Source organism: Vicugna pacos, unplaced genomic scaffold (assembly GCF_048564905.1).
Source record: "Vicugna pacos unplaced genomic scaffold, VicPac4 scaffold_192, whole genome shotgun sequence".
NCBI lineage: Eukaryota > Metazoa > Chordata > Mammalia > Artiodactyla > Camelidae > Vicugna > Vicugna pacos.
The window spans coordinates 2,269,394-2,294,564 of record NW_027328871.1 but is presented as its reverse complement, the minus strand read 5'-3'; the positions used below and the strand labels follow the sequence as shown (position 1 = coordinate 2,294,564).

Genomic DNA, 25,171 nt, shown 5'->3' with positions numbered 1-25,171 from the left:
AAAAGATTTTGCATTATATACAATGCTCTTTTTCCACCTATTGAGAAGATTATGTGAGTTTTATTTCACATTCTATTAGTGTGGAATGTCACCTTTATAGATTTGAATATTTTGAAGTATCCTTAAACCCAGGGATAAATCCCTTTACTCATGCATGTGTATGATACATTAAATGTGTTGTTGAATTCATTTTCCTTCTGTTTCGTAGAGAATTTTGGCACATGTGTTCATCAGGGTTAATATTCCATATTTTGCATCTAATGTTCTTTCTACCATTGTTATGCAAATAAATTTGGCGTCATAAAACAAGTTTGGAATCTTTCACCCCCTTCAAATTCTTGGAAGATTTGGGGAAGAATTGGTGAAAAATTGTCTTCAAATGTATGACAGAATTCAACAGTAATGTCATCTTGTAAATATTTTCTGGTTTGGGAGGTATGGATTACTAAATTACTCATGCACACTTTTGCTCTATTTAACTTTCTAATTACTTCTTGATTCAGTATGGGAAGACATATGTTTCTGGGAATTTGTCTTTTGTTCTCGATCATTCAAATTTTTGGCGAGTGGTAATTTCTTATAATGCTATGCATCTCTACAACATGAGAGCTAATATCTTATCTATTATTTCTAATATTATTTGAGTCTTTATTTTCTTAGCCAACCTAAAAGTTTGTCCACTTTGTGTTTAAAAAAAACAGAGACTGTTATTTATTTTATCTTTTCAATTGTTTCTCTTGTTACTTGCCTTACTGTCATTGAATCAATTTTCTTCTTTATTCTTTCTGTTTTCTCCTAGATTCTTGATGTGTAAAGTTAAGTATTGTGAATCTTTGTTTTTCTTTTATTATTAAATGTCATTTATTTATTTATTTACATATTTATTCGTTTATTTATCATTGAAGTATGCCATTAACAATGTGTCAATCTGTGGTGTACATCATAGTGTCCCCGTACATGTGTATAATTCTGTGCCTATTAAACGTTACTTCATGATATTTAACTTACTGTGCTGTGTCATACAAAAGAAATTTTGAAAAAATCTATTATTATATATAGTGGATAACATTTATAAATCTACAGCTCCCAAATATATCCTCTGGCAGCCCCTTTCCGCAGTAATCATAAAATTTCTAGCAGATCTGCGAGTGTGTTTCAGTTTTGTAGATGAAATCATAGTGTTTTCATCCAAATATTTTTTTAAGCTTCTTCATATGTAATGTCATGTATTATATTTCTTTCTCTTTCTGGCTTACTTCAATTAGAATGGCACTTTTGGGGGACATCCATTTTGCTGCAAATATCATTGTTTTATCATTTTTTATTCCAGAATATTATTCCAATTTGTAAATACGGCATAACTTCTTTATACTGTCATCTGTTGTTGGGCAGTTAGGTTGCTTGCATGTTGTGACTCTTGTACATAGCACTTCTAAGGACATTGGGGTGCAGGTGTCTTTTTGGAATAGGGTTCCCTTTGATATATACCCAAAAGTGGGATGGCTGGATCGTATATTTTGCTTATTTTTATTCTTTATAGGAATCCCCATCCTTGTTTCCAAAATGAGTGCACCAATCTACATTCCTACCAACAGTGTAGGAGGGTTCCCTTTCTCCACAGCTTCCACAGCATTTATTGTTTGTGGACTTTTGAATGATGACCATTGTGACTATTGTGAAGTGATACTTCATTATAGTTTTGAATTGCCCTTCTCTGATAATGATAGTGAGTAATTTTTTTCATATATCTGTGTAGCATTTCAATGTCTCTATTGGAGATTTCCTTATTTAGGGCTTCTGCACATTTAGAGATCGGGTTTCTTGTTTTTTTTTAATTCTTTTTAGGTTGTATGAAGACTTTATATTTTGGAAATTAAGACTTTATCAGTTGCACGATTCTTAATATTTTCTTTAATCTTGTAGGTTGTCATTTTGCTTCTTTTATGATTCCCTTTGCTGTGCAAAAGTTTATAAGTTTAATTAGGTCCCATTTATTAATTTTGCTCTTACAGCCCTTACCTGGGTTGTCTATTCTAGGACATCATTGCTGAGATTTATCTCACAGTGTTTTGCCTGTTTTCTTCTTGGAGATTTACTGTGTCTTGTTTATATTTAAGTCTTCAAGCCATTCTGAGTTTATTCTTGTTTATGGAGTGAAGGATTGTTCTAACTCCATTGCTCTGCATGCTTCTATCCTGTTTCCCCAACACCAGCTGGTGAAGAGATGGTCTTTTCTCTCTCATATTCCTGGCTACTCTGTCAAAGATTAATTGAACATAGACCTGTAGATTTATTCCTATGCTCTCTATTCTGTTCCATTGGTCCATATGCCTGTTTCTTTACCAATATGATGTCATTTTCATTATTGTAGCTCTGCAATAGTGTATGGAGACCTGATGGGTTATGCCTCCAGCCTCTTTCTTTTACTTCAATATTGCTTTGGAAACTATGGATCTTTTATGAATCTATTTAAAACTTAAGATCATTTGTTTCAGTCCTAAAAAGAAATGTTTTGCATAATTTGATAGGAAATCAAATTTTCTTGCCTCATCATTGTGGCTAGGATTTCCAAGACTATATTGAATTGAAATTGTGAGAATGGGCAACCTTGTCTTGTCTCAGGTTTTTGTGAGAAGGGTTTCAGTTTTTCCACCATTGAGTAGCTTGCTGGCTACATATTTGTCATAAATACCTTTTATTATGTTGAGATATGGTCCCTCTGTTCCCTCTGGGATAAGAAATTTTTTGCAGATAGGTGTTAAATGTTATCAAATGCTTTTTCTGCTTCTACTGAAATGATCATGTGCTTTTTTGTCCTCTCTTTAGTTGATATGGTGTATCACAATTGATTGATTGATTTGCATATGTTACAGCATCCTTGCGTTCCTGGGATGAACCTAACTTGATAATGGTGCATGATCTTTTTACATGCTGTTGGATTCTGTTAATAATTTCTTAAGGACTTTTACATATATGTTTATCAAAGATATTGGCCTATAGTTTTCTTTTTAGGTAGTGTCTTTGTCTGGTTTAGTTATCAGGTTAATGTTGGCCTTATGGTGTGAGTTTGGGAGTTCTAGCTCCATATCAATCTTTTGGAAGTATTTGAGGAGGACTGGTATGTATTTTTCTTTGTATGTTTGGTCAAATTCCCCTGTGAAGCTATTTGGGTCTGAAATTTTGTTTGCAGAGGTTTTTTATTTTATTGATAATTCTATTCCATTTCTGGTGATCTGTCAGTTCAAATGGTCAATTTCTTCTTGATGCAATAAAGGTGGGCTGAATATTTCCAGAAACTTCTCCATTTCTTCTAGGTTATCCAGTTTGTTTCCATGCAGTTGCTCATGGTAATCCCTTATGATATTATGCAAATTTGTTGTACTCTTAGTAGTTTCTCCATTTTCATTTCTTATGTTATTTGTGTGCTCTCTCTTTTCTTGTTGGTGAGCTGTCCTGAGTTTTTTCAGTTTTGTTGATTATTTCAAAAAACAATAAGATTGATTTTTTCTATTTTTTAATTTTTATTTCTATTCTTTCTCCCTTGATCTTTATTTTCCCACTTTTTGCTGACTTTTGGTTTTGTTGGCTCTTCTTTTCATGATTAGTTTACATAGAACGTTAGATAATTTACTTGAAATTGCTCTTCTACTTTGAGGCAGAACTTGTCACTATGAACTTCCCTCTTAAGCCTGCTTTAACTGTATTCCATAGACTTTGTAAAGTGTTGTGACATATTTCTCAAGATTTTTTTTAATTTCTTCTTTTACTACAACACCTCCCCCCTTGTTTTAGTACCATGTTTTTTAATTTACATGTTGTCATATTTTCTCCATTTTCTGTGATTGATTTCTAGTTTCATGGTATAATACTCAGAAAAGATGCTTGAAATTATTTTTATCTTCTTAAATTGTTTGAGGCTTCTTCTGTGCCTGAGTACATAAACTATCCTAGGAAATGTTCCATGTGCACTGGAAAAGAATATATATTCTGTTTTGGGGAGAAGTACTGTTTTGAAAACATCAACCAACTCCAATTATTTTATCGTATCTTTTAGAATCTTTGTTCCCTAATTAATTTTCTGTCTGAAAGACCAGTCTAGTGATGGTAATTGGGAGTTATATTCTCCTACTGTGATTGTGTTCCCATTGATTTCTCACTTTTTATCTATTAGTATTTGCTTTCTGTATTAAGGTGCTCCAATATTGAGTGCATATATCTTAATGAGTATAATACCCTCATTTTTATTGCTCCTTTAATTATTATATCATGTCCTTGTTTATCTTTCTCTATGGCCTTTCTTGCAAAGTCTATTTTGTGTGAAGTCAGTACTGCAATTCCTGCTTTCTTGTCATGTCCATTTGCATGGAATATACTTTTCCATCTTTTGACTTTCAATTGATGTGTGTTCCTCTTACTAAAGTGGGTCTCTTGTATACTTCATAATGTAGGGTCTTGTTATATTATCCAATCTGACAATATATATCTTTTGATTGAAGCACTAAGTCCATTAACATTTGTAAAAATTATTTATAAACTGGTGTTTATTTCCATTTTGAACTTAATTTTCCAGTTGATTTGGTATTTCTTTTTTGTTCATTTCTTTTTCTGTTTGTGGCTTGATAAGTTTTCTTTTTTATCTTGGTTTTTTTCTGGCTTTGTGACTTCATTGTAAGATTTTGACTTATGGTTACCCTGTTTTGTATGTATATTGACCCGTTACTATAACTGTTTATATTAACTGAAAGGAATACAAACTCAAACCCATCCTACAGAGAACAGAAACAGGAAGAAAATACTCTGTATTCTCCTATTTCACTCTCTGACACTTAAAAATTTTGATGTCCTGTTTTACAACATCATGTTTATTCTGTTGTAAGTCATTGTAGCTATTGCCTTTCTAATTATGACTTTCTCATTTCTATAGCATCCTGCTTCTTTATTTTTAGAGAAGATGTTTCATTATTTCTTTTTCTGTTGCTAAATTCTTTTAGTATTTGCTTGTATGGAAGTTATTTATCTCTCTTTCTATTCTAAAGGATAGCCTTGCTTGATACATTATCTTAGATAGCAGCTTTCTCTCATTCTCGACTTTGAATATGTCTTGCCACTGCCTTCTGTCTGTTGTATTTGTGTGGGAAACGTTTTTCTAAATATAATGTATATAATTATATATATATACATATATATATGTAAAGAATACCTACAAATGAAGTTAACAAATAAGGAGAAAACGTTTATAATAAAAAATAGAAAAAATTGATTGTAGAATTTAAAACTGTTCCAAAGAAATTAAAAGATCTCTTATGTTAATGTTGTGAAACAATGTGTTTGAAACAACCATACTACCCAAAGGAATCTATATTTAATTTGATTCTTGTTAAAATACCCATGAGATTTTTCCATTAAATAGAAGAAATAATTTCAAAAATTTTAATGTAAACACAAAAATCATGAGTTGACAAAATAATCTTGAAAAAGAGTATTAAATTTAATAGTGTAAATTCTCAGATGTTAAACAGTCTTTCAAAGCTTTAGTTATTTAAACAATATGATACTGGCTCTAAAACTGACACCTATCAATAAAAGAGAATAGAGCAACCAGATATAATCCCTCACACCTATGATCAATTAACCCATGAAAAACGAAGCAAGAGTATGAAATGAAGAAAGGAGATTCTCCTGAAAAAGTTGTGCTGGCGAGATTGAACATGTGAAATATAGATTAGAATATTTCCCCACATTGTATACAATCAGTAAGCACAGAATATCTTTTATATATTTTGTTTACTTATATTTCTTGCAGCTGTAATTTATAGATCTATGTTTAGATAATTTATTTCACTTATCAAATATATTCCTATGTTATTCTTCTTGGTATAAATTTACACGCAATTGTCTTCCTAATTTCTCTTTCTGATAATGTGTTGTTACTATATAAAAATGCAATGGATATTTTGCATATTAATTTTATATTCTGCAAGTTTTCTTGGTTTGTTCATTATTTCTATCAGTCACTGGAGGAGACTATGAAGTTTGTTATCTATGTATAAATAGGTCATCTTTAAAAATTTTACTGCTTGCGTGCAAGTTGTATGCATTTTATATTTTTTCTTGACTAGTTGTTCTGGCTAGGACTTCTAGTAGTGTAATTTATGACTTGTGAGAATGAGCTACTTTTTCTTATTATGGGACCAGAGGAAAACCTTCCTGTATGTTAACATTGAACTTGATGTGAGTAATGGGTTTCTCATATATGGCTTTTATTATGTTTAGTCATATTATATCTAGAGCGAATTTGTTAAGAATTTTTTTATAAAAATGTTAAGATCAGATCTGTGAAAAATATTCCTACATATATTGAGATTGTTATTTTTCAATTCTTTGTTTTTTAAGAGATTGTATCACATTTAGAGATTTTCATACGTTAAATAAAATTTATGAATCAGGACTAAATCCAACTCAACTATACTTTATAATACTTATAATATGCCATGAATTCAGCTTGCTAATATTTACTTTGAATGGAATATACACATACTAAAGGAAAAATTTACATTGTAGCTTGAGTGAACACTTATTTATTGAAACATTCTATGACTCATTTTGAATTTGGCTTATGCTTATTGGAATTTATATCTAAATAAAAAATACAAATTTTTTAGAACTGGATTTACTACAGATTACTGATACAGAACATAGCTATTATTAACAACTGGTGTACAAAACACTTGCCTTAAAATGCCGCATTATAGTAACATTGCCAGCTGTTTTGGGACTGAGAAACATATTGCTTCCTAAATTGCATTACCTGGTATTTTCCATCCCAACCCACATATACTGTTATTTCTTTGTTTTTTCATTGTTTGTTTGTTTGCTCCTTAATGGAGGCACATTTTATTGAACCCAGGATCTTGTGTAAAAGTGTATTTATCAAAATCATTTTGGAATATTTAACAGAAGCCACAAGAGTATGGATTATAAAGATGACAAGAAAGTTTATTACTTCTAGGGACTGAAAAACCTCTGAATGAAAGAACGGTAAAAATAAACTTTAGTAAGTATACTATAAGATTATCTCTTTTTTAATTTTAAAGTAGAATACTAAATTACTTTTGTTTTACATAGAGCACTGAATTACAATTTAAAACAAAAACTCCCCCCTATGGGATTTCTTAAATTTGATTCATTTTTTTAATCTAGTTTTATTTCATAAATATTTACCATTTATTTATAAACATACCAAATAAGCTGATAATTATTCTGCTCATGTTTTGAATATAGAGCTACTTATTGTAAAGTACACAGATAAATAACTACTTCCATTTCCAAATCAAATTTAGTTTCACATTAATTACAAATTATAATGAAATATGTATACCTTTTCTGTACAAGTTTACACAAGTCTCACTTTAAATTCCGAAACTTTAAAATTATTTTATATATTTTGTTCTTTATTTATACTCTGTTCACAAATCTGGTATAAATTTGTGTACAAAAGTTTGCAGATTGGTTTTATTTCATAGACCCCAAAATTAAATTATTTAAAAAGATTTTGTGGGGACAATATTTACTGAACACTATAAAAGTAACCATCATATATGTTTCATTTTAAGTAAATGAATGAGAAGAAAACAGTGGCTGAATGTTTCACTTGATTTGCTAGGAGACCAGTCGTTTTGTGATGTCACATCTACTCAGGGTGAGAACCATTATGATGGCCTAGCAGTTTATCTGTGCAGGCCTGCTGCAGCATCATTTGAATCTGCAGTGCTCAAAATCCCACAGATTAGAAATGTAGCTGTAGAAAAAGTTATTTAAGATGGCAAAAGTTTCATCAGAATTTGAAGATGTGTCCCATAAATATGGACCAACTGGTTCAGTAAACTCCGGTAGATCTCTATTGTGTGAACAAATATTCTCTGATGACTTGGACTTGAAGTCTATGACTGAAGAAAATGCTTTTCAGACTTTGTCTGAAGAATTCTTGATATAAAGAACATTTTACAAATATTGTGTCTCTAAACCAGATGAAGATAATGATTTTTGTTTTCTGGCATTTCCAAGAAAACTCTGGAAAATGCCTGGGAGTGACCAATTTAATTCCATCTTGTGGGATGATAATGGAACTTCCATAGTGATTGATGAAGATGTCTTTAAGAAGGAAGTTTTGGAAAGAAACGCCTCTTTCAGAATATTTGAAACTGGAAGTATGAAAAGTTAAGTTACACAGCTTAAACTTTATGGGTTTAGTAAAGAGTGGCAGAATTTTCAAAGATCTGCTTGTCTAGATGTCTTTCTGGCAGAAGAAAAAGTAGTTTCTGTTTTAAGCAAGGTACACCGATATTTTAGTTACCGCTTGGTAACTTATATATAAAATTTTATTTTGTACATCAATCTATGGTAATGTAAATGTAAAGCTAGATTTTGAAAATTTTATATAACTACTAAGGCTAAAATACTTTATTTTTTCTAAAAAATAGGTCAGTGTCTTAAGTAGTCAAGATTATGAGAAACTTTTCTTGCAACCATGAATCATATCAGAAATCTAAATAAAGTTATTAAAGCTGCTTTTTAAAAGTGGCATTCACAGTTACTGCAAATGCTAACCCTTAAATTTGAAGACTATACTATTTAAATGTGTATTTTCCAAATAAGGAACTTCAAAATATTGTCAGCAATGTTCATATTTTGATAATATTATCTTTGCATTGTAAACTTGAAATCTGAGATTTTATAGGTTAGGCTTATTGTAGTCTTGTATTTTGGTTTAAATTTTACTAAAATCTTTCTCCTTTGGTTCTAGCTGCAGTTCTATCATTATCCAAATTTTAAACTAGTTTGTCCCCAGCTTTTAGTGAGAATTAAAAGAAGAGTTGGGATTAAAAATGCCCCTCTGATATCTTCATTGGCTGAAGAATTCAAGAAGAAGCACATTTAAGCAGGGGATAATGTGGATAATCATAACTCTGGTTTTGTGACTGACACTAGTGCAGAAAATGCATTTTTGCCTTCTGAAAATTTAAACATGCCTCTAATAAGAAAGCCCTCTACTAGCCACATAATTGGTGATACAACTACCCGGATCAGAGGTAATTTTTCTCCTCCATCATCAATGTCAGTTAGACCACCAGAACAAATTGCTGTGGATCAACGTGCTATTTTAAATCAGTTGACCACTGTCCACGGGCACTCCCAAAGCAGCTACACTGAAGCAAATGGCCATGTTGGGAACTTCATTACAGCTACAACTTCTACTTCTCAGTACAGCATCTTGTCTCCCACACAGAGCAATTATTTTGGACAGATGTTGGAGCCTTCTACTTTTTCAAATAGATATCACAACATATCTGCCAATGAAGGTCGATTTTCTCAGCTTCAACCAGGGAGCAACACACGGTTTCCAGTGCCAGTGATAGCTGATATATCAGCTAACTCTCCTTCAAGGCCAACTCATCAGCCATCTTCAGCTTATGGACGTCAATCAAATTACAACTGATCTACCAGAGGACTACCAGATTATGCAGGATAACAAAGATTAAAATTGATGTTGGCAAATGTCGACAAATATCTGCAATTTTCTTATTTGAACAATAAACATAGATGTGTATCTGTATTTTCCTTATTTATTTTAAATAGAGTTAAGAGTTAAATGGGAGACTAAGTTACCATTTAAACACAAAAATAGATATTTGATATGATCATTTGATGGAAAAATATGGGAGCAAATTTAAATAATTTCTTGTAAGGAAGAAGAAGAAATGGAAGAATTTGGAAAAAGACTAAAACATGGAGAGAGGGAAAATAACTAAGTGGTTTCTGGTTCATCCTGGAAAGAATTAAAAGTGTTAAGTTAGGATAGGTTGGAACTGGAAATAAATGCAGGAACCGGCCCAGGGATCATGGTCTCTCTTATGTCATCCCTGGAATCATAAAGCTCACATGATGTAGTCTCAGATGGCACATTCAGCATGTGGTACAATTTAAGAAGTAATTTTATCTATGGTCTTCTTTGTGCTGTTCTCAAAGCATTCCAGTTGGTGCTTTAATTTCCTGCCCTCAAGATTCTACACTATATTTTCTAGTCAATACTTTATTTTGCTTTTATGTTCCAGCCAAATACATTCTTACGTCCTCAGGGTGGCACTCAATTCCTTAAAAACTCTTAGCCCACAAACTTAACTCTGTTTAGTCACTTATTTATAAATCTGGCAACTGACTACCTTGGCATATCCTTACATTTCACTGTATCTAGAGATACATCCAGGCAAATGCTTGTCAACAATTTAAGTTGCAAACTCAACACTTTGGCTCCAGCTCATCCTTGGAATTTCAGTGTCCTCCTTTTACCTACTTACACTTTCCCAGTGTCAGCACAGAAACCACCTCCTCCAGATATTTTCTGTCTATTCCCCATTCCTTGTCTAACTTGGATACCAGCACAGTAAGCAAAGCACATGACACCTGATGCATTTTAGTATTTAGTGAATGAAAAATACATGTTGACTTTAAGCAAAATCTACTTTCCTGAAACAACAAAACTCTCATGGTTTTCAAAATATTTCGTTATGGTCTTTACTCTTCACCACAAAGTAGCTCGTTTCATAGCCCAAGTACTAGTCATTCAAGACAGTAATTGGAGACAGGTCCAGGAGACAAAGTATGAGTTTCTTCTTAATTCATGCCTCCAGAGGACTAAAGCATTCCATTCTCATTTGTTGGGTTTTTTCATGTCTCTTCATCACCCACCCACCCCAAAATAGCTGAATTTCTTCCCCATACCAATTACTATCCTGACTTCTATTTAATTTACTTCTTAGAATCAGAGCTTTGTACAGAAGAGACAGTGCCATTGCAAACCTTTAATGAACGTTTGTACAACCCACAAAACCTTCCCCCTTCTAACCTTTACCAAGGGAGTATCTAATAGGTACTAGACCCTTGTATGTGGTGGTCATATTCAGTAACAAAATTGCAATCTTATATGTGAGGACTAGAAGGAGGTGAGGGTTGTGGAATTAAAAATTTGTTCAACTGCAAGAATACCAAATTTCTGCAGATATTAGGAAATATGAAATATTCATGGAAGATTTGACAATTTCCCATTAATTTAAAATAAAATGTGAAGCATTTTCAGAATGTGAAATGCACTGAAATGCTGGAAAAATTGTAGGCAATGTCAGGGAGCCTTAGGCTTCTGCTCACAATCATGCTGCCAGTGCCAGCTGATAATAATTGAATGGCACTTTGAGTCCTGAAAAATGTGTCATCAGTTGTGAAGAAAGCCTTTGATAATGTGGAGAATGGGCAAATGGGCCAGGGTAATCTCTAGCAATATCCCAGCAATATGACCTTTACCAAGAGAAGAAAAGAGCCCACTTGCAGCAGGAGAACTCTGTCTGGACAGCAGTGGTTATTCCTAGAACAGAAACATCAAACTTTTATATTTGTCAGCTCAAATCTGATGGTGGCTATGTTGTTGCTTACATTAGCATTCTGGGGCTCAGATGGATTGGTTCAATAGTTAGTTTCCAGCTCTCTTATCAGTCAATGGGTCTTACCATGATCATCTTAACAGGGTTCTATACTGATAAGTCAAAAGCTACAGTTTACTTTCAAAATTAGAAATTCTAAAGAAGAATTTTGTTTGTTTGTCCATCTGTGGTTTTCTACCAGGGAAATCTAGACTATTGGCAAAATTACAAAAGTGGGGTTGTGCTTTGAAAATTATTATGAGCTCTGCCGACTGAATTCTTCCCACTAAATACTACAAATCTGTCTACCACTGTGTGTGTGTGAAGATGGATTGTTAAGCAGTAACTTTTTCTTAGCTGAGTAATCAGTGAATTATTCCTCTGCATCTGGCAGAATCTCTGTGAATTAAGAGTTCAATTGAGCCACCAGAATTTCTTCTGATCAGGGAGAGGTAGATTATATTTCTCCCAGTATACAATTTGTTACCTGTTCGTTGAATCCCGAGCTGATGCTAGGGCCAGGCCACTGAACCCTTGAATTGGACTGAAGCATATACATAATCCAGTCCCCAGAGCCCAGCACAGGACTGTGTCTCTTATTAATTTAAGTATATATCCAAGTTTTTTTCTTTTAATTCTCATTGTTGACATAACTTATTTTGTCTTTGAACACCCGTTGACTAATTTATAGAGACTGAACCACTGACTTATTCCTGTTCAACTACAAATTGCAATAACCTTTCTTTCCTTGGACTACCTGGAATAGAGTGAGTGTAGTCATCATTTTGAAAGCAGTCCTCAGTCCTAATAATGCAGAATCTTTACACATCTTTGCCCAGCACTTGAGCAAGAATGTTTCTTTTGGACCTCTGGCATTATTCACACATCCCCTAATTAAACCATGAGAAAACACCACATTTTTATCCAAAATCGAGTCTTTGTCAATATTGCATTCCCATTGCAAAACAGTTAAGAATTGTAGGATTTCTGAGATTTTACCTTGCTGAGATTTTTAGCAACCTAGCATGATCATTTCTTACAGATGCTGTCAGGGAGATGAGACCATCATTCAGAGACAGTGAACTTTATCACTCACAGCAAGAGCAGCCATTATTAAATTTGTATCTATTCCCTAATCTCAGATGAATACACAGAGTGAAATTTTGATGCCTTCAGAAACAGTGGGCTGTTAACATGAAGAAAATTTAAGGCATGGTAAAACACTAATTTTAATATTATCTTTATGAATAATTTATTAGAATCACTTATTTTTTAGTATCTTTACCTAGGATAAGTAGATCATGACTCAAGTTTACTTGCTGCATAAACAATCATGAGAAATGACATGGGAAATAATTACCATTGACTTTCCATTTTTCCTTCCGCTTTTATTGATATATAACTGGCATAAAACATTGTGAAAGTTTAGGTGCACAGGATAGTGATTTGATTTACAAGTATCATGAAATAAATATCATAGCAATTTTAGGGAGTATTCATTATCTCATTTAGATACAATTTTAAAGAAATACAATTTGTCTTTTGGTTGTGATGAGAAAACATATGGTCTAATCTCTTAGCAACATTCATATAGAACATAAAGCAGTATTAATTGTAATTTTCATGTTACTACGGGGCATCCCCATAACAGGTTTATTTTACTACTGGATGTTTGTAGTTTTTGAGTGTATTAATTAAATTCTCCTTTCCCAGCCCCTGCCTCTGTTAACTAGAAATGTAATCTTTTTTCTATAAGTATGTTTCTTTGTTTTTGAACTGTACATTAATGTATAACACTGTGTTAGTTTCTCTTACACAACATACTCTTTTCTATATTTAATATGTTTCAAACTGATCAGAAGAATAAATCTAGTTATGATATGTTGCTATCTAAAGATATTTCATACTTATTGACTATTCCTCATAGAGTACATTTTTTTCACTGACTCATTTAGTTTGCAAATTGAAAATTTTCTCTCTTAATTTTCCTCAACTATTTCTTTTTCTTCACCACATTTCCTTCCTTTTTTTGAACGAACTCTTTTTTTCTTTATGTGTAACTCCTTTTCTGTTTTGTTGTGTTCATTTGTTTTAAATTCCAATTATGAGTAAAACAATTCAGCATTTGTCATTCTCTACCTGAATTATTTCACTTTGCATATAACCCTCTTAGTCTACCAATTTGTTGCAAATGACAAGAAATTATTCATTTTAGAGCTGAGTGATACCCCATTGTATTTTTATGTGTGTTTGTACATAATAATAAATATACATATATATATATATTTAGTGTGTGTGTATATATATATAGATAAATCTTTAGTTAATTGATGGGTCGATATATATACTATAAACACATTTCTTCTTTATCCATCATCTATTGATGAGCAATTAATTTGCTTCCATATCCTGGCTATTTTAAATAATGCCACAGTGAATATAGGACTGACTATATCTTCTCTGATTAGTGTTTTTATTTTCTTGGAATAAGTATCCAAATATAGAAATGTTGGATCATATTTCATTTTTAATTTTTAGATAAAACTCCATACTTTTTTCCACAGTGGCAGCACGAATTTACATTCATTCAATCAGTGCATCAGGGTTCTTTTTCTTACATTCTCACCAACACATATTTGTTTTCTTTTTGATAATAATCATTATGACAGGACTGACATAAAATCTCATTGTGTTTTGGAGTTGCATTTTTCTGATGGTTAGTGATGTTGACCGATTTCATGTGCCTGTTGGTTCCCATTCCCCCACTGTATATTCATTTCAGTAATGGGCTAAACGACCATAACTGTCTGATTTCATTTTTTGGCATTCCGTTGTGTTCCATTATTCTATTTGTTCTGTGCCACTACCATATACATTACTGTAGTTTTGTATTATAGTTTAAAATCAGGGACAGTGATGCATCCTCTTTGTTTTTGTCAAAGTTGTTTGGGTTTATAGTTTGTTTTCTTTTCTTTTATTTTTTTTAGTGATTTCAACTCTTTTGTGTTTAGATGTAAATTTAATAATTATTTTTTATAAGTGTCTGAAAATACACTAGGTATTTTAATAGGAACTGAATTTAATTTGTGTATTTTGTTGTCTACTACTGTCATTTAAACAATATTGTTTTCCTACTTTATGAACAGAGTATATCCATTCATCTGTTTTCATTATCTTCAATATCTGTTATAAATATTTTATAGTGTTCTGAGTACAGGTCTTTTACCTCCTCGGTTGGATATATTTTTGATTTTTTTTTTTTTTGGAATGCAACAGTAAATGAGACAGTTCCCTCAATTTTTCTATCTGTTAACTTGTTGTTAGTAAGTAGGAATGCAAGATTTCTGTATGTTAATTTTACATTCTGAAATTTTGCCAAATGCATTGATAATCCCTAGTAGTTCTGTGGCATCATTTTTAGGATTTCAATTTAAATTATTTCATTTGCATACAGATACGTCTACTCCTTTTCTTAATTCACTGTATTATATTTATATTTATTTTGGATAGCTATGGCTAGAATTTCCAATACAATACTGAATAAAAGTAGTAAGAGAGAACATTCTTGCCTTCTTCCTGCTCCAAAAGGAGATTCTTTCAGCTTTTAATCAGTGAGAGTCATGTTAGATGAGTTCTTGTCATATATGACCTTAAGTGTGTTGAGGTATGTTTCCTTATGCCCACTTTGAGGAGAAATATAATCATAAATAGATACTGAATTGGCCTAAATATAATATGATTCTTTGAGGTGACCATATAATTTTTATTCTTCAATTTGTTAGGTGTATATCATATTAATTAATTTGTTCATAATGAATCACATTTACATCCCTGGAATAAATGGAATTATTCATAATTTATAATTCTTTTTATGTATTGTTTGCTTTGCTAACATTTTAGTGATGATTTTTGTATCTGTGCTTATCAATAGTATTTAACCTGCATTTTTATGAGGTATTTGTTCCAGTTTTAGTAGTAGTGTGATACAGAATATTGGGGTAGGAAGCCTTCCTTCCTCTGCAAATTTTTGGAATTCTCTGAGAAGTATAGGTGATAGCTCTTTTCTAAATGTTTGGCAGAAGTCACCTGTGAAGCTGTCTAGGCCTGGAATTTTGTTTCTTGGGAGATTTTATTTAATTACATGTTCAATTTCATTAGTGATAATCTGTTCATATTTTCTGTTTCTCATTCCATCCGGGAGATTATGTCTTTCTAACAAATAGTCCATTTCTTCTAGGGTTTGCATATTAATTGCCATGTATTTTTTTATCTCATTATGATGCTTTGTGTTACTTTGATATAAGCTGTAACTTCTTATTCATTTTTTTAGCTTATTAATCTGTACTGTTTATTTTGCTGATGAGTCTGGTAAAAGTTTATCAATTTTATTTTTCTTTCAAAAGCCATTATTTAGTTTGATTAGATGTTTCTAATTTAATGTTTATTTTATTTATTTATGTTCTGACCTTTCAGATGTCTTTCCGTCTACTAATAAGTTTGTTTATTATTTTGCTACATCTTTTGTTTGTAAGATTATGTTAAAAGAGAGAGATGTTTCTTATTTGTATAAGTGGGATTATTTTGCTATAAGCATCCCTATTAATACTGCTTTTGCTATACCCCATGGAATTTTTTTGTAGTTATATTTTCATATATAATTTTTGATTTATACAGCAATCCATTTGTTGTTTAATATTGTATGATTTATCCTCCACACTTTATTATTTTTCCCAGGTTTTATCTTTAAGTAAATTTCTATTCTCACAGAAGCCATAAGTTACTTCACAAAACAAGCAGAAATATGCTAAAACCTATTCAAAAATATGAAAGAGCCAAATTTTCTAAAATTTTCTTTGAAAAATGAACAAAGCTGTGGTTATTATCCTCCCTGACTTTAGAACATACAACAAAGCTATACTAATGAATACATCAAAATATGGCACTAAAAGAGACACACAGATCAATGGAACAAATAAAGAGTCCTAAAATAAACCCACACACATATGGTCAATTAGTCTACAATGAAGGGGGCAAGAGTATACAATGGAAAAAAGGCAGTCTCTTCAACAAGTAGTTCTGGGAAAACTGGACAGTACATGTAAATGGAAGATGTAAGAGCACTTCCTTCCATAATATAAAAATAAGATAAAAATTGATTAATTTCCTAAATGTAAAACCTGGAACTATACAATTTCTGACCAAGAACAGGAGCAGAACTGACTTTGAGATAAATAATAGCAATATTTATTTTTCTTCTAACTCCTAAGTGAAAAAAAAGGAAAACTGACAATAACAGTTTTTAGATTACTGTGGAAAAAATAGATATAGTATGTGATACAGGGATTCCACTTCTTGTAAAAGGGTGAAGTGCAAAATCTTTTGCAGAGCAAAGGAAACCTTCAGCAAGACTTATTACAAAACACAGAATAGCAAGAAGAATTTCAGACAATGAAACCAACATTTTGTTAATATCAATAATATATATATAGTATATAAGGCACATTATTTAAAAACCAAAGACCCCAACTTAAAAACAGTTTAAGGATCTTCTTGGAAACTTTCAAAAACAGACATGTGGATGATTTTCATGCACATAAAAAGAAACATAACGTTGCTATTCATTAGGAAGATGTAAATAAAAACCAGAATGAAATATAATCTCACAGCAACCAAAATGGCTAATAAAAAGTCTTCAAATGAAAAACATTTATAAGAATGTTGATAAAAGGGTACTCAGGTACACATTTGGTGGAAATATAAATTGATGCTTCCACTATTATAAAAGTGTGGACAGTGCCCATAAAAGGTAGAAATAGAAGCATTATATGTTGCAGCAATTCCAGGTTTTGGTATAAATCTGAAAAAAATGAAAACATTAATTTTAAAGTATATATTACCCCAAATGTTCTTAACATCATCATTTATAATAGTCAAGGATAGATGCACAACTCAACTGCCCATCAACAGATGATTGTCTGAAGTAGACATGAGATATAGATAACATAATAAATACTTAGTCATTTTCATATCAAAAAATAAAATTCTGCCATTCTGAGTAATGTGACTGGAACCAGAGTGTGTTGCACATAGGAAAATAAGTCATACAGAGAAAAACACTCTATGTTATCACTTACATGAGGAAACTAAAGATATAAGAGAAATAATCATAAAAAACAGAGACAGAATCACATATATATGTGTAGTGTACCAAGTAGTGGTTTCCTCTGGGAACAGGGAATTTGGATATAGAAGACAGAAATGTGCAAGCTACTAGATATAAATTAGAGGAGCAACAGGTCTATATTTACAGCACAGAGAAATATTTTAATAATTTAAATGATTTTAAGGAGATTATAGGCATATATTATAATAAAATGTGCATGTATGTGGGAAAAACATTGAAGAAAAGAATCCAGGAAAAACAAAATATTTTGTAGTACTCTGAAATTAAGGGAGGTGATATGTTCAATTTCTTTACTGTTCTTATAATGTCCTTAGTAGAATTTAAGCTTTTTAATGAAAATGCATACAGTTTTAAAAAAGTGACATAAGTTTAAGCTATTTCTGCCTCTCCACTTAAATCTACAGTCAGTGAAATGATCACATTTCAACAAAAATAAGTACAACACAAAACAATAATCCAGAACGCATGTGTACAGCTGAAGTTTGATGGGGTAAAATAAATAAAGGAGGCTGAACTGAGGGAAGAGCAGTGTTGGTGCCTGCATCCAAGGCCCACTGACTAGGGTATCTGAGCCCACAGGTTCAGAGTACCCAGTAGAAACAGGGTCTCAGTGGCTCACACAACTTCAGTCTCCAACTGCACCAGTACTCATGGTCACAGGTAACTAAGAGGGAGCCACAATGGAGACAGAAATTCCATCCTTCAAACACTCAGACATACATGACACTTTCCCTACTCCCCATTCACAGTGGTGGAGACAAGGTACCTTGCAACACTGGACATGGCTAAGACACTTGTTTGATTCCAACTACCCACCTGTCTTTACACCTTTCCTCAATGTGTACACTGAGTCTCAAGGAATAACAGATAAAAGGAATGGTTCACCTTCCCAGTGACTACAGTGGTATTAGCTACCAGAGATGTCCAAGAATTGACATTATAAGCAATCATTTATCCAGACAGTAACGACTGGAAAGTGCCATTTTCAATTATTATCAGAGGTAGCTCAGGTAAATAAAACCAAATATTGTGCAGTATTTTAAACTACCAGATCAAAAAAGCAAGGACTCCAACTCCCTATATGTTATTTAGTGTCATCAGAGCAATAATTTACCAAGACCATGACCTGCGGGGAGCCACTCGTGACGGAGGGCTGCCGAGCACAAAACTTGGGCGTAAAACCCCAAAGTGCAGGGCGCCAGGCTCTGAGATTGAGGCTGCCGAGCACAAAGGTTGGGCCTAAACTCCCACAGTGCGGGGCGCCCGGCTCAAAGGTCAATTGAGTTAGAACAATCTCTGTCCTGCCACCTCTTTTACTAAAGAATGCACCAGGTGCGCTAATGCCTGAGGAAACATCTTTGAGCTATTAAGTCACAAAAGACCTTCGGAGGGAGAGATACAATAGGCACACAAATCAGTGATCCTTTTAGAGAACAATCACCTGAGTTGAATGTATCACCTGAGTTGAATGTATCACCTGAGTTGAATGTATACGAGTCACGAGGTTAGGCCTTATTGCCTACGTGCAGGAATGTATGAGCTAATGGGTTAAAATCATATAAAAGAACCACCTGAAATAAACTCGTCGTCCACTCTTGACCTAGCGTCTTGCGGGCTAGAGTGAGACCCTCTCAACCCCAACTTGTCTTGTCTTGCTGTCTTTTTGTTAACGTCTTTCCTTTTCTCAGTCCTGCAGCACAGGTTTCTGGACCTGATCGATTGTCGGCTGGCTCCGACAATGACCAATCACAGTAACATTCTAGGGCACACACTCACACAGATACAAACACACGGACACCGACACAGATGCAGACACACACGCACACACACACTCACACAATGTCAACCTTGCAGTAAACAAAGATAAAGTCATGGAATGTTGCCATATAACTAATAGAGAATCCAAATAGGTGTCATACAGAAGCTCAATATAAAAACAAAACTCAGAAAGCAGTTTAGTGAGCTCAGAATTAAAATAAATGATGGTAAGTAAAACATTACCTAATAGACTGAAACTGTAAAATAACCAAACATTGTTTGAGGACCAGATGAACTTAGTAAATGAGATGAAGAATGCAACAGAAAGCATTGGAAGAAGACTGTCTTTGTGGAAGAGAGATTAGCAAAGTCACCAAAACAAAACTAGAAATGATAGGAGAGGGCAAAGATACAAGATAGTAAAAAGTGAGGAAATTCTACAATAGCCATCAGACTTCTTCAGGAAGTGTACAATTGAGTGAAATCCTGGATGGAGAAGAAAATTAGATGGCAGCTGATGGTTTATTTAAAGAAGTAATAGTTGATTACTTCCCGAACCTGGGTAAGGAACTGATATACAAGTCTGTGAGCCGACAAAACACCAATAACTTTAAGACAAAGAGACCTCCTTCAAGATATGTCATATGCTAATTGGCAAGTGAATGACAGAGTAAAATTTTAAAGGCAGTGAAAGAAAGTTATGATAATCTAGAAAGGAACCCCGATTAGGCTATCAGCAGATTTCTGAGCAGAAAACATATGCCAAGGGTAAATAAAATGACATTTTCAAACTACTGATATAAAAAATCTCTCAACTAAGAATACTCTACCTTGCTCAGTTATCGCTTAGATATAAAGTGAAAATAAAGACTTTAGCAGACAAACAAAACCTGAAAGGTTTAAAAAAGCAAAACAGACACATCTTACAAAAGGTGCAGAAAAGAGCTATTCTAAGAAAAATAAAGTGGCAAAAATACACAAAACATTGAACAAAATGCTAAGCAGAGACCACAAGAAATTTGCAACTGTTTCTTTGGGTATGTTTTTAAATGCTACTATTCTATATGGATTAAAGAGAGAAAAATAGGAAATCAGTTGCAAAAAATATAGATACATCAATCTGGTAAGTTGTTCACAACAGTATAAGAAACAATTTTAATCTGTAGTCATAAAATGTAAAGAGTAAAAATAAAACAATATTAAAGGAAGATGCTATCAGCACAAAAATGACTAAATTATACATGAGATGTTTTAATTTTAATTGAAGGACAGTAGATGTACTATATTGTGTAGTTTCAGATGTACAGCTTAGTGATTCCAACATCTTTGTAGATTATATTGCATTATAAATGATTACAATAATTGTAACATGCAATTATTTTATGTTATTGTGAATAACTCAGTGATCTATACAGATTATCCTTGTTGTTTATCTCCTTTATGTATATTACATTGTATTTGTCAATGTCCTACCATTAAATTGCCTTTCCCTTCAACTTTGGTAAACATAAATGTTTACTGGTTTCTTTAAGTCTGCTTCAGTCTTGTCTATCAAATCTCTCTATCCTTCTACCATGTTTCTATCAATCTATCTATTTATCTATCTATCTACCTATCTATCATGTGCCTATGTATATATCCTTCTATCTAATTATTTATCTATCATCTATCAATAGATAGCTTTAGATAGATGTAAACAGATAAGTGTTATTCTTTAGATTCCACATATAAATTAAATTATATACTTTTGTCTTTGTCTAAATTACTTCACTAAACAAAGTATTTACTAGGTCCATTCATGATGCTGAAATAGCAATGTGTTATAATTTTTCATGGCTGAGAATTATTCCATTGCATATTTATAGAACCATCATATATTCTTAAGTCCATAGTCTACTGTGGACTCTTAGATTGCTTCCCTGTCTTGCATGTTATAAACTGTGCTGTTGTGAACATTAGTTCTTCTCAATTTAGTGTTTCTCCCCAGATTTCTCCTTGGAGAGTTATTACTGTGTAATATTGTAGTTCTCTTTTTTCTTTTTAAAGAAATCTGAATAGTGTTTTAAATAGAATTTGTACCAATTTACATTCCTACCAAAGTATACAAGTGATTTGTTTCCTCCATATTGTCTCCAACACTTACTATTAGTAGACTTTTTGATGATAGCCATTTGACCAGTGTGAAGTGATAACACATTGTGGTTTTGATTTGCAATTACCTAGTAATTAGTAATGTTGAGCATTTTTATCACCTGCCTGTTACTCATCTATATGTTTTCTTTGGAAAAATATTAACTCAGGTACTCTGCTCTTGTTTTTGACTGGACTTTTGTTTTTCACCTTGAGTTGGGTAACCTAAATCCATGTTACATCTATTAACCTACATCTATTAACCCCTGGTCACTTGCATTGTTTGCATATATGTTCTCCAATTACACAGGCAATGTTTTCATTTCATTGATAGTGTACTTATCTGTGCAGAAGTTTTTAAGTTTGTTTAGGTCCCACTTGCTTAGTTTTGCTTTTATTTCTTTTACCATAAGAGACTGATATAAGAAAATATTCCTATGATATATATCCAATAGGGTATCACCTATATTCCTTTCTAGCAGAATTAAGGTATCAGGTCTTACATTTAGGTCCTTAATGCACTTAGAGTTTATTTTTGTATATGATGTCAGGGAATGCTCTAATTTCACTGTTTTACATGAAGATGTCCAGCTTTCCCAACACCATCCTTTGACGAGACTGTCTTTTCTCCATTGTGTACTCTTGCCTCATTTATCATTCATCCATTACTCATAGGTGTGTGGAAATATTTCTAGGCTCTCTATATGTTTTTATGGATTATATCTCTGTGCCAATGCCATGCTGTTTTTATTACTGTAGGTTTGTATTATAGTAAGGTAACTGGGAGATTTATACCTCCAGATTTGTTGTTTTACCTGAAGATTATTTTGGCAATTTTTAATAGTTTCATGTAAAACTTAGAGTTATATTTTTCTGGTTCTGTGGGAAATACTAAAGCTTCATAACACGAGTTGCACTAAATCTATAGGTTTCTTTGTTTAGTAAGGCCATGTTAACAATGTTAACTCCTTCAATCCAGAGCACATCTTTCCAACTCTTTGAATCTTTTTTAATTTCTTTGTCAATGCTTTTTAATTTTCCATGTGTAGATATTTCATATATGTGGTTACATTTATTCCAAGATATTCGGTGGGATGGGATTTTAAATAGTATTGCATTCAACGTACATGTTAGGGTATCTCATGATTAATGTGTAGCAATGCAAGAGAATTCTTTACATTAATTTTATACCCTGCTCCCTTGCTGAAATTTTTTATTGTTCATAATAGTCTGTGTAGAGCCCTTAGGACTCTATGTAGATTGTTATGTCATCATTAATGGTGTCAATTTTGTCTCTTTCTTTCCATTTTGCCTTTCTTTACTTCTTCTTCTTTCCTTTTCCTTTCTTCTTTTACCACGGAACAGAAGTGTTGAGAGTAGGAATCCTTCTGTTTTTCCCGAAATTACTCAGAAGTCTTTAGTCTTTCCCCTGAGTGTTAAAATTTATTATATATGGCCTTTAGTAAGTTGAGAGATTTTCCTAATTTAATCACTTTCATGAGACTTCTGATCATGAATGTATGTTGAATTTTGTCTAATGGTTTTTCTGTGTGTATTGACATGGCCCTGTGAATTTTGTCCTTCCTTTATTAAAAATGAGTCATGCTGATTGACTCGTGTATTTTGAACCATCCTTGTGACTCTGGAAGGAATCCAACTGATCATCGTGTATAATACTTTCTATGAACTGCTGGATTAATTTGTTGATGATTTTTGAGGAATTTTGAGAGTATATTCATCAATGATATTGACTTTACATTTTCGTTACTTTTTTTTTATAGTGTCTGTGACTGGTTTTGTTATCATGGAATTGGTGGCCTCAAAGGATAACTTTGGGAATTTTCCTTCCTCCTTCATTTTTTGAAATAGTAGGGAGGAAAGAGATTTTAGTGAGGGCATCCAGGCATTTTGTTCAAGGGGTGTTTTTAAAGTTATAGATTTTATTTAACTTATACTAATTGCTCTTTTCAAGTTTTCTGTTTTCTCTTTATTCAGTTTTGGCAGGTTGTACGATTCAAGAAATTTTCTATTTCTTTAAGGTCGTCGAGTTGTTTGTCACGTAACTGCTCAGAGTGCTTACATAATCTGTGCTTGTATTTCTGTAATATCAGATGTTATTTTTACTGTTTCATTTATTATTTTGTATAGGCCCACTCTCTGTATTTCTTGATAAGCCTGATTAAGTGCTTATCAATTTGTTAATATATTTAAGAAAAAATAAAGCTGTTGATTTTATGATTTTTAATTTATTTTTTAATTTTTATTATATTTATTTTCAACCTAATCATTAAAGATTACTCATTCTACTGCCTTTGGGTTTTGTTGGTTCTTATTTCTAGTTATTTTGGGTGGTATGCTTGGTCCTATGTGTGAGGTTTTTCTTTCTCCTTGTAGAACTCTTGTGTTGTTCTAAACGTCCCTCTTAGATTTGCCTTTACTACATCTCATACATTTAATGAAACTGTGTTTTCATTGTACTTTGTTCCGAGGTATGATTTTATTACCACTTTGAATTCATCTTTGACATTGTTTTATTTTATTTTTTTAAATGATGTGGTTAAATCTCATGTTGGTGCTTTTCTTGTTCTTCTTTCTAGAGTTGATGCACAGTTTCATAATTTTGTGTATGGAAAAATACTTGCTGTAAACTGTATTTGCTTAAAGATCCTGAGGCTCATTTCATGACATAATTTGTGGTTAATTCCTTAGAAAACATCCTGTGCACACTTGAGAAGCTTATGAGTTCTCCTTTTCTGATACAGTTTCCAATAGCTCATTAAGGTTCAAACGATCTAATATGACATTAAGATCTCTGTTTCCTTACAGATATTCTTTCTGAATGATATGGTTATCAGAATATTGAGGTGTTAAACTCATCTAATAATATTGTTTTATAATGAATTAATTCCTTCATGTCTACTAATATTTCTTTATATACTTAGGATCTACACTGTTGGTTCAATGTATAATTTAATGAGTGTAATACTCTATTTTTATATTGATCTCTTTAACTTTATGTAATCTCATATTTCTCTTTCATTCTGACCCTTATTTTAAAATGTATTTTGCATAATTTGAGCATTGAAATCTGCACTTTCTTGTCATTTCCATGAAATATCTTTCCCGTCTATTTCCAGGCTGTGTTTATCTTCCACCATATAGTGAAATTTTTTGGGGGTGGAGGGCAAGATGGTGTAGTAGAAGGATGCTTGTAGCTCACCCTTTCCCACAAATGAAACAAGACTCATCCACAGAACCACTCAGCTAACCAGAGAACCTGCAGAACTCTGATAGAACATTGTCCCCTTCAAAAGATAAAGATGCAAAAAATCTGGTATGAGAAAAGGAAGAAAGAAAGAAGAAAAGGCAAAGCAGATTGGGACAGGTCCCACAGGGAGGAAGCAGCTAAGAAGGACTGGTTCTCATTCACTGGTTCACCCCTCTCCAACTGAGAGTTCGGCATGATGGAAGGGGAGACTCCAAGGATTGGATCTCTACAGAGTATAAGTTGACTGACAGAACTAAGATAAAAAGGTACAGAGGTTCCGTGTGAAATCCAGCCCAAGATGCATCCAGGCAGCTGAGGGCAGTGCCATGCTGCACAAGCTGGGTTGAAAATGGGGATGGC

General features: G+C 32.7%; 1 long non-coding RNA gene across 1 annotated transcript in view; it reads right to left on the bottom strand.

The window, feature by feature from the left end:
- LOC140695254 (uncharacterized) overlaps window positions 1-19,326 on the bottom strand; it is a 40,978-nt gene extending 21,652 nt beyond the window's left edge. The window contains exon 1 of the long non-coding RNA XR_012070949.1: window positions 19,097-19,326. This is a non-coding gene — a long non-coding RNA (uncharacterized lncRNA). The remainder of the gene's footprint in view (window positions 1-19,096) is intronic.
- Between the last annotated feature and the right edge of the window lie 5,845 nt (window positions 19,327-25,171).